We start from the raw sequence: 10,303 nt of genomic DNA on the forward strand, positions 1-10,303 counted from the left end.
CCAAATTGGAGCCTCTTTTTCCTGTGGAAAAACACATACAGACCCCCTACTCCATACTAACACTGGATCTGGTCCATTCCACTTTCCTGTGAGGATGTCCTTCCAAAGTACTAAAGGCTTAGGGGGAGCAGCAACAGCACTTGCATGTCTGTCTTCAGCTGATTTACCTGTTTTGTCCAACGTTAAAAAATTCAAAATAAAGAGAATGGTGTTGAGCTTATCTTTAGGGGACCTGAAGGTGTCCCCTATTCCCCCTTTTTGTTTATAAAGCGCATCTTTTATTGTAAGATGCGCGCGCTCCACAACACTCTGTCCTTGTGGGTTATAGGGTATTCCATGTATCAAGTGAATGTCAAGTTGTTGTAGGAAGGCTTTAAAGGGTTGTGAGGTGTAGGCTGGACCATTATCTGTCTTTAACTGGCGTGGCTTTCCCCATGCCGCGAAAGCCTGTAGGCAATGGGCGATAACATCTCTGGATTTTTCCCCCGTATGCACTGAGGCAAAAATTATTCCAGAGCAGGTATCTACAGAGACATGAACATATCTTAACTTTCCAAATTCTGAAACATGTGTGACATCCATTTGCCATATATGATTAGGTAACAGACCCTTAGGATTAACCCCCAAAGACGGTGTAGGTAGTAAAGTCACGCAGTTTCTGCAGGAGACTACTATGTCCCGAGCCTGTGCTTTTGTTATGTTAAATTTGAGGCGAAGAGTTAAAGCATTCACATGGAACAGCTTATGATAATGTCTCGCCTGTTGCACCGGGTCCTCAATGGCAAAGACAAATTCTCCTCTGGTTAAGGAGTCTGCTAACCGATTACCTTGTGTCAGGGGGCCTGGTAAGGTTGTATGAGCTCTTATGTGGCCAACATAAAATGGAACCTTCCTGTCCCAAACTAATGTTTGGATTTCTTGTAATGCCTTAGAGATAGTAGACCTGGCATTAATAGAACCCACATTTTCAATGATAGAGACAGCTTGCACCACATATCTACTATCTGATAAAAGGTTGAAGGGTTCTTGATGAAACATTTGAAATGCTTTTATCACTGTGAGCAGCTCGGTTTCTTGGGGAGAGGAGCTTTGAAATAGGAAAGTCCAACTCTCTTCTTTGGTAACTATAGCTCCTACTCCTTGCTTAGATCCATCAGTGAATATAAGCCTTACATTACTGAGGGGTTTATGGTGAGTGATCCTAGGGTATATGATTGGATTGGATAAACTGAACTGTAGCCATGGATGTGATGGGTAGTGGTTATCAAATTGAGCGCACGTTATAGTTATCAAAATGGCCCAGTCATCATCACAGGCTGCTAGGCACTTTATTTGTTCCTGCGTATATGGTGTTATTATAGTATCTGGTTGTTTACCAAACGCTGCTATACTAAGTTTAATCCCTTTAAGTATAATTTGCGCAGCGGCGCTTGGGTACCAAGGCAAGACCTTCCTTGGAGAGTGGGCCAAACTAACCCATGATATGGGGCCAGATTGCCAAAAAACTGCAGTGGGAGCTCGTTTTTTGGCAAGGACACAAAATAGCAAAGGTTTGGAATAGTCAATTCTGTCTATATGAGCAGCTTCTAGCCTTTTCTGGATCAGACTGATGGCTGCTTTTGCCCCCTCAGTCAACTGACGAGGAAAGGTGAGGTTAGGGTCTCCTTTAAGTGTCTCAAATAAGGGTGACAATTCCTGATCAGTGAGTTTTAGATAGGGCCTGATCCAATTGATATCTCCTAACAATTTTTGAAAATCATTTAATGTGTTTAGGTGATCTGTCCGCAGGGTTATCTTTAAAGGTCTGACTTTAGTATTCTCTAACCTAGTTCCCAAATACTCTTTAATGGGCATCATTTGGACCTTTTCTGGTGCTATGTGTAATCCGAATCTCTCAAAATGTTTGAAAAGAAAGGAAAGGGCCTTCTCAATATACTGTTCTTCTTTATGGCACAGCAAAATATCATCCATATAATGATACACAATGAGTGGGGGAAATTGTGTTCTCACCTCCTTTAGGGCTTGATCTACATATAATTGGCACATTGTAGGGCTGTTGGCCATGCCCTGAGGCAATACCACCCATTCATAGCGTTGATCCGGACTAGAATGATTAATGGTAGGTACTGTGAAAGCAAAACATTGGGTGTCCTTGGGGTGCAATGGGATGGAAAATAAACAATCTTTAACATCGATTACCACAGAGGGCCAACCAGAGGGCAGGGCTGAGACTAAAGGCAGCCCCAGCTGTACTGCTCCCATGGCCACCATCCTTTCATTAACAGCTCGTAAGTCATTAACAATCGCCACTTCCCGGACTTCTTTTTAATCACAAAAATAGGCGTATTCCATGGTGATGTGGAGGGCCGAATATGCCCGGCGGCAAGTTGCTCTTTTACCAACGTGTGGGCAGCTTCACATTTTTCTTTAGGCAGGGGCCACTGAGAAACCCACACGGGTTTACTGTTTTTCCATTGAATTTTTAGAGGTTCAGTGGCCCCTAAGAAAAACCCAGCCCCGGCCCACCTATTCTTGTAGGTTCAGGAGTGCCCTGCAGCTGTTTCCCTAGGCCTCCCGTTCCAGGATAACCAGACTTAGTCACTAAGGCTTGAGCTTCCTCACTATAGAATAATTCTGTAGTCAACTTCAGGTTCATTTGGGCCAAAACATCCCGTCCCCACAATGAAATGGGAATTTTAAGGACATATGGCTGCACAAGTCCATGGTGGCCTTCATCATCCTTCCATGGCAGTGTAGCTGCACTGCACATGGGGCTATGAGCAATCCCTAATCCTCGAAGTGTTTGATCAGCCTTTTGCACAGGCCAATCCTTAGGCCAATCAGCTTCATTGATGATACTGCGATCCGCTCCAGTGTCCAATAAGCCTATGAATTTCTTGCCTCTTATCCAAAGAGAGTAAAGGGGTCTATTTTCCATGCCTAGCGTGACGCATGCTAGAGGAGCTCTGGATGAACCGAGCCCCTTTTGTTCCCACGTAACCTCATGGCTTCCAAAAAGCTTGTGACAACTAGGCAATACCAGGATCTGAGCTATCTTATCACCTGGACTAATAGCTGTAATTCCACGTGGGGAAGATACCAGGATTTTCACTGTTCCTTTATAATCAGCATCTATAACTCCGGGGTGAACAATGAGTCCTGATAACGCCGTGGAGCTCCGTCCTAGCAAGAGGCCCACGGTGTCCTCAGGTAATGGACCCTTAAAATCTGATTCGACTACCTGGGTCCCCATCTCTGGAGTCAATATGAGTCTGGTGGTGGCACGGATGTCCAATCCTGCACTCCCTGTTGGGCTCGCCTTGGCTCGTCGGCGGATAATGCGAGCGAGCCACCTGTTGGAGCACCCCATACATTTGAGGGCCCTGGGGTGTGGGGCCCCCCTTCCCGTTTTTTGACCTTCTTGGAAGCAGAGAGTTTCCTCGTATATCCCTTATTGAGCGACATTCATTTGCCCAGTGGGCACCTCTCCCACCTCTTGGGCAGATACCTGGTTTTTTAGGCTCCTGATAAGACACCTTTATCTCTGGGCACTCATGCTTAAGGTGTCCTGGCTCCTTGCAGTAATAACAAACTCCAGGAATACCCCTATGTTTATATTGTTGAGCTCCCTGTAATCCTTGTAAACCTTGAGTGATAGCTGCAGCCATAACCTGCCCTTGAATAACACTGTCATTGATATCCCTGCAAACTTTAATATATGTACTCAAGTCTTTGCTTTTCCAAGGTCTGATGGCTTCTTTACACCACTTATTAGCTTGCTCATAAGCCAGCTGTTTTATCAAAGGCATGGCTGCCTCTACCTCCCCAAATATTCGACCAGCTGTTTGCATCAGCCTCGCTACAAAATCAGCATATGCCTCATTTGGTCCTTGTATTACCTTAGACAGCTGACCCTGTAAATCCCCACTGCCTTGAATGGTTTTCCATGCTTTAGTGGCCGCCGCAGCTATTTGCAGATACACTGCAGGGTTGTATTGTATTTGGGCCTGCTTTCCCATGTACGGTCCCATTCCCATTAACATATCTAGGTCCCACTGAGGATTTCCAGCCGCTGCATTACAGCGGGCAGCGTCCTGTGAGTATTCTTGCCAGGCTGTTTTCCATACTAGATATTGCCCTCCTGACAAGGTTGCGCGGGCTAGATTACCCCAGTCTTCAGGGACTAAGTTCATTCCCGCTATGGTCTCCAACAAAGATACTGTAAAGGCTGCCTGAGGGCCATACTGCATGACTGCTTCCTTTAATTGCTTAACTAGTTTAAAATCAAGAGGCTGATGATACCGCTGGTTGTTTTGGTCCTCTAAAACTGGAAAGGCAGAGGTCAGGTCATGATCTTTCCAGCTCGAAGCCTTGCCACTACCGCATGTGGTGCAGCAGCTACAAGCTCCTTGGCACGCCATAGGATTATACGGCGGAGGGGCACTAGGCGTTGCTGGAGTTGACAGTTTCAACTGTTCAAACTTGGAGTACATTTTACGGTCTAACTTTTCCCCTGACATTTCTTCTTCCTCTTCACTAGAACTACCCCCCTCTGAGGCACAAGAAGAACACTCTTTAGATACTTCAGATCCCATTATGAACACAAAGACAACAGACGCGGACGTTAAAGACACTAACCAACACATTGACTTTTTACACGCATATACTTCAGTCGACCTTTACTCCCCGCTTTACCGCGGAAGAAAATCCCGGCTCTATGGCCGCCCGCTTCTTATTGCGGTCTTGTACAAGATTCCCACCACTTTAATCGTATTCCCTTAAGAAAATCCCGGCTCTATGGCCGCCCGCTTCTTATTGCGGTCTTGTACAAGATTCCCACCACTTTAATTGTGGTTCCTTCACTGCTTACCTGCGGTTTTTCTCCTTGCAAGGTTTACTTACTCGTTAACTATTCCCGGGTCTCGGCACCATTTGTCGCCCTCGGCCCGCAAGAACGACAACCAGCCTGGCATGGTGTTAATGCTTCGTCTCTTTATTTCGACAACTTTCTTAGCTTATATGTGTCAGGGTGACCAATAAGGGGCCAAACAATGGGGAGAGCCAATGAGAGTCCTGTTATTATACTGATTAAATTTGAAACAGCCAATGACTATGTCCTCCTTCAGGTGGGCTTCACCAGAAAGTTCGGTGTTTACTTGCAGCATATTTTGCTGGCAGTGAGCCAAGCGCCATCTTGTAATGGTGGGGACTTTCCCGGCCGGAGGCGGTCCCCGACAGAACATAGATAAGTGACTCTTCTAATCGGGTGACAATTCTTAAGGATCTTTCCATGATCTATTCTCCTTTCAACATTTTCTTTATCTACCTATCTATCTATTTCTATCTGTATTATTAATAGATATTCTATATATATATATGTATATATATTTCTTAATTTTTATTTTAAGTAGACTCCATGCCCAACATGGAGCTTGAACTAATGACCCTGAGATCAAGAGTCACATGCTCTGCAGACAAAGCAAGCCAGGTGCCCCTCAACATTTTCTACATAGGACTAGAACAAGGTTCAGAAATGCTGATCGAAAGGAGCTTTCAATTGTTCAAGTCACATTCAAGAAAGTAGGTCAAGCTTGGATCCAACAGTGTGGACATTTTTGCAATGAGAAACAACCAACCACAAAAGGAACTAACTTTGAATACCAAGTAAATAAACTCATTCTAGAAGATACTCTTTTTCTTTTTTTTTCTTTTTTTTTCCCAATTTATTTATTTTCAGAAAAACAGTATTCATTATTATTTCACCACACCCAGTGCTCCATGCAAGCTGTGCCCTCTATATTACCCACCACCTGGTACCCCAACCTCCCACCCCCCCGCCACTTCAAACCCCTCAGACTGTTTTTCAGAGTCCATAATCTCTCATGGTTCTTGCTTAAAACTGTTGTTGGGAGGCAATGGTGGGGAGTAAGGCGTAGTCTCATACCTTCCTGTACAGCAGAAACAAGCATTTTCAGAGGATATTTGTGGACATACAAAAATATTCAAAAGGAGTTTATATAGCAAAAGAAATAAGGCTAGGGGCACCTGGTGGGCTCAGTCAGTTAAGTTGCTGTCTTAGCTCAGGTCATTATCTCAGGATCCTGAGATCAAATCCTATGTCAGCTCCCTGCTCAGTGGGAAGTTTGCTTCTCTCTCTCTCCCTCTGCTGCTCCCCCTGCTTATGTTCTCTCACTCTCATGCTCTCTCTCAAATAAATAAATAAAATCTTAAGAAAAAAAAGAGATAAGTAAGTTTAATGAACTTTGTGTGTCTGAGAGGGGTCTGCAATCAACCATAAGCATTGGGACATGTAAATGGTCACCCCATATGAAACAGTTCCAGATTCTATTTAAGTGAGATCGAGAATAACACTAAATGAAGACACAAAGAATTTCCTGAAAGTCATTCTAAAAGCTTCAGACCAGGCTCTTCAGTGTGCCCTATGATAATGTTTTGGTTATAGCATCATTGCCATCAAACCCACTCATATAGGACTTGTATATTTTGGTATGTTTATTCCATAATGTGAGTTCATTTGTGTTCAACCAATTCTTTTTTGTCCGAAGTTCTAAAAGAAAAAAAAAAAAGGTTTTATTAAGCAGGATTCTGAAACTGAAATGACATTTTGTTTCTCATCCAAATGGACACTGTATACTCTTAACACCCTGATTTGCTCACAGGCAGATAGAGTATCAATCCCATTATAGAGTGAGCAGGGCCATTTGGTAAACATTCTTACATTAACCAAGGATTGTACATGGTTAGTGCTTAAACTTGTTTCCCTCAAAATAGACACACAGAGGTTTCTTTAATACTATAGTGACATATACCTCTATGTCAACATTATCATCATTCCTAAATGGGTCACAGTGGGGGAACTCAGACTTTGTAAGGTCCCCACTGAGGCTGGTTATTCTGTGTGTGGGCCTCTTGTGGCATAGTTTTTGCTCTTCCCCATCCTGCTCCATGCCCCAAGAAGCTAACCTGGAAGTCTGCACTATCCAGACTCATCTGCCCTCTGCCATTTAGTTAGGTTTGACAAATGTGCTGCAGGAGATTGGAGAGTGAAAGGAGGAAGAGGTTAGGGATTTATTCCTGCTGCTCTCTGCGTGGTTCAGGAGCACCTGTGTTCATTTACAGATGGCCTCAGCGCTCATCGGGTGGCTTCTCTCCAAGGCTTACAGCCCTTACCATGCTCCAGTAGAGCTCTCTATTGGGACTTCCTGCTGTCTCCTCAACATCCTCTGTTGGTTCCTTATCCTTGACAATCAGTCCCTACATCAAACCCTCTTTGATTTCCCCACTGAAATGGCTTCCTGCCTGAAACATGTATCTTCCATGTATTATTTTCTTATATATTATATTTTTCTCATTAACACAAATATTTATTAACGCTATTTATATACCAAAACAGATTGAGTGTGAAGTTTGGATAACTTGAAGTCACCATTTGCTTCTGCACAAAGGTATTTTCTTATTTATTAATGAACATTTTTCTTTGCTATCCTTCTGTTTTTGTCCAGATATTAGCCTCTGTCAGATATTTAAAAATTAGCTTAGTTTCTATTAAACAAAACTAAAAGTGATTCTGTGACAGTGACTGTATGGCAACCAAATACATCTGATGTCAAGTGTCATTTAAAACGTTTCTTGGGATGCCTGGATGGCTCAGTCTGTTAAGCATCTGCCTTTGCCTCAGGTCATGATCTGAGGGTCTTGAGACCCAGTCCTGCGTCAGGCTCCCCGAAGCCTGTTTCTCCCTCTGCCTGCCGCTCCCCCTGCTTGTGATTTCTCTTTCTGACAGATAAATAAATAAAATCTGAAAAACAAAACAAAACAAAACAAAAAACAACTTAAACCCCCCCCACCAAAATTTAATAAATAAAAACCAAACAAACAAAAACCAAAACACCCCTGCTTTTTGATCATCTCTGTCAGTTTGTGCTACTTATGACAGAGAGGGCTGGGATTTTATAAATTCCAAGCCTTATCTGAACAGTGTGCATATAAAAGTTGTCTTTTAGTTTAGTGAAGGGGTATCCATGAAGCTGTGGACCTCTGCATTCTTGTCTCTGCTCATCAATAACAACCGTCTTTCCAACTGTCCTCTTTCAGGAGACCACAGGTTTTAGGAGCTGGGAAGGGTCCACGAATAGGTTGTGCAAGTTTCCTGTGAGGCATTGGGGGGTGGGGAAGTGGGTCTCAGCAAGCCACTTCTCACTGTAGTTGTTCCTGCAGATCTGGTTGAAGTAGGGCTGTTGATATTGTTGGGAAGACTTGCTGGGACTGTGTACTCTGAGCCATGGGAGGGCCCGGCTGGGGAGGTGGTTGGTATGAGCTGTTGTTCCTTTGGTACCTGAAGAACGAGAGCCATTGTTGTTAAATGCTTTTATTGTTTGCTGGAAAGCCAAAGGAGAAGATATTGCAGGGAAGCAGAATTTTCCTGGAGAGGTATGGCTGAAGCCTGAGGTTGCGTATGAAGTATTTCTCCATTTGACACTTAAAAATTTAAGTCACTTCTGCTGCTTTTCACTGAGTCAACTTGCATATTTGATTTTTGGGACTCTCATTCATTATTTAATATAATTCCCACAATAACCCTGTCAGAAGTATCACTCTGAGGACCACCAAAACAGAATCATACTTACCACAAAGTTGTAAGTTAGAAGTAAATCTACATTTGACCAACTGTGAACCCTTCTTCCTCTACTTCATACAGTTTCCTTCTAGAAGGTCTGTTAATACTTACTTGGCAAATCATCCATAAATATGCTATTATTATTCCCATTTTGCAAATGGAAACTAAGAATCAAAACCATCTACTCGCTCCACGTCACAAACATACTTGACTATACACATTATCGTGATTTTACTCTGCCACTGTCTTTATCACAATGTCTTAACTATTGCCGGAAATTTTTGTCCAGAGAGATAAAAGTTAAAAATAGCTTCAATGTTCCTTTCAGGAACTTCCTAAAAAATCCATTTTTAATGAACATAAGACTGTTTGGCTTTTCAATAGATAGCATCAAATAATTCTTTGCTTTCTGTTTTTTCCATAACTTAACCTCAAAGCTCTCATTTTGCTGTACCCACAAATCCTAAAGCATTCTGCTGTGATCTTTATCCCATCCTAATTAAAAGCCATCCCTTGCCTTGAAAGACTTGCCTTAAACCAAATAACAAAACTTCATATCACAACTTTGCTCTCTTCCTTCCAAGATGCTACTAATTCGTGGTCAAATCTGTGTTCTCCCTTAGTGAGCAATAGATTCAGATTTACCTTTCAACAGGTTATTTTCATGGAATTTTTGAGGATCCAGCATTTGGCAACACTAACACTTTAGGGACTTAAATAACCACCCAAGTTCAGCTAGATAGGAAGACGTGGAGCTGAGATTCAAACTGAGGCCTTCTGACCCTGGAGGCCTCTCATAAATAGCACATATTTTTGTCTCTAATAAGGTATACTCTTAAAAGAAAATGTGACAAATCACTTAGTATAAATGTTACTAACTGGTCACTAAAGTGTTTAACACAGTCCCTGATGGCTTTGTATAACAGAGCACTATCTTTTCAGGTATTCAGAAAAAAATTATTAAAAATTAGTCTTTTTCTTTTATCATTTCCCAAAGCTTAACTTTTTAAGACTTTTGTTACTTAGATTCCCAAATATATCAAAGTATTTAGCAAAAGTATTAGTATTTCTTTATATATCAACTTGTCGTATGAAAATGTTGAGCTGTGTTTTATCACTACATAAAACTAAAAATGGGATTTGCCTTTACATGGCAGTATGCATCAAAGTACTGATTTCTGTATTCATTATTTTTTCACCACACCCAGTGCTCCATGCAAGCCGTGCCCTCTATAATACCCACCACCTGGTACCCCAACCTCCCACCCCTCCGCCACTTCAAACCCCTCAGGTTGTTTTTCAGAGTCCATAGTCTCTCATGGTTCACCTCCCCTTCCAATTTACCCAAAAGCACATACCCTCCCCAATGTCCATAACCCTACCTCCCTTCTCCCAACCCCCTCCCCCCAGCAACCCACAGTTTGTTTCGTGAGATTAAGAGTCACTTATGGTTTGTCTCCCTCCCTATCCCATCTTGTTTCATGGATTCTTCTCCTACCCACTTAAGCCCCCATGTTGTATCACTACTTCCTCATATCAGGGAGATCATATGATAGTTGTCTTTCTCCGCTTGACTTATACTGTTTTTCTGAAAATAAATAAATTGGAAAAAAAATAAAAAAAAAGAAGATGTGATACATACATACACACACACACACACACACA

General features: G+C 42.5%; 1 pseudogene; it reads right to left on the bottom strand.

Annotated features, from left to right (window-relative positions):
* Positions 1–8,079: 8,079 nt before the first annotated feature.
* Positions 8,080–9,326, bottom strand: LOC122910141 (annotated as a pseudogene).
* Positions 9,327–10,303: the final 977 nt, after the last annotated feature.

Source organism: Neovison vison, chromosome 6 (assembly GCF_020171115.1).
Source record: "Neovison vison isolate M4711 chromosome 6, ASM_NN_V1, whole genome shotgun sequence".
Taxonomy (NCBI): domain Eukaryota; kingdom Metazoa; phylum Chordata; class Mammalia; order Carnivora; family Mustelidae; genus Neogale; species Neogale vison.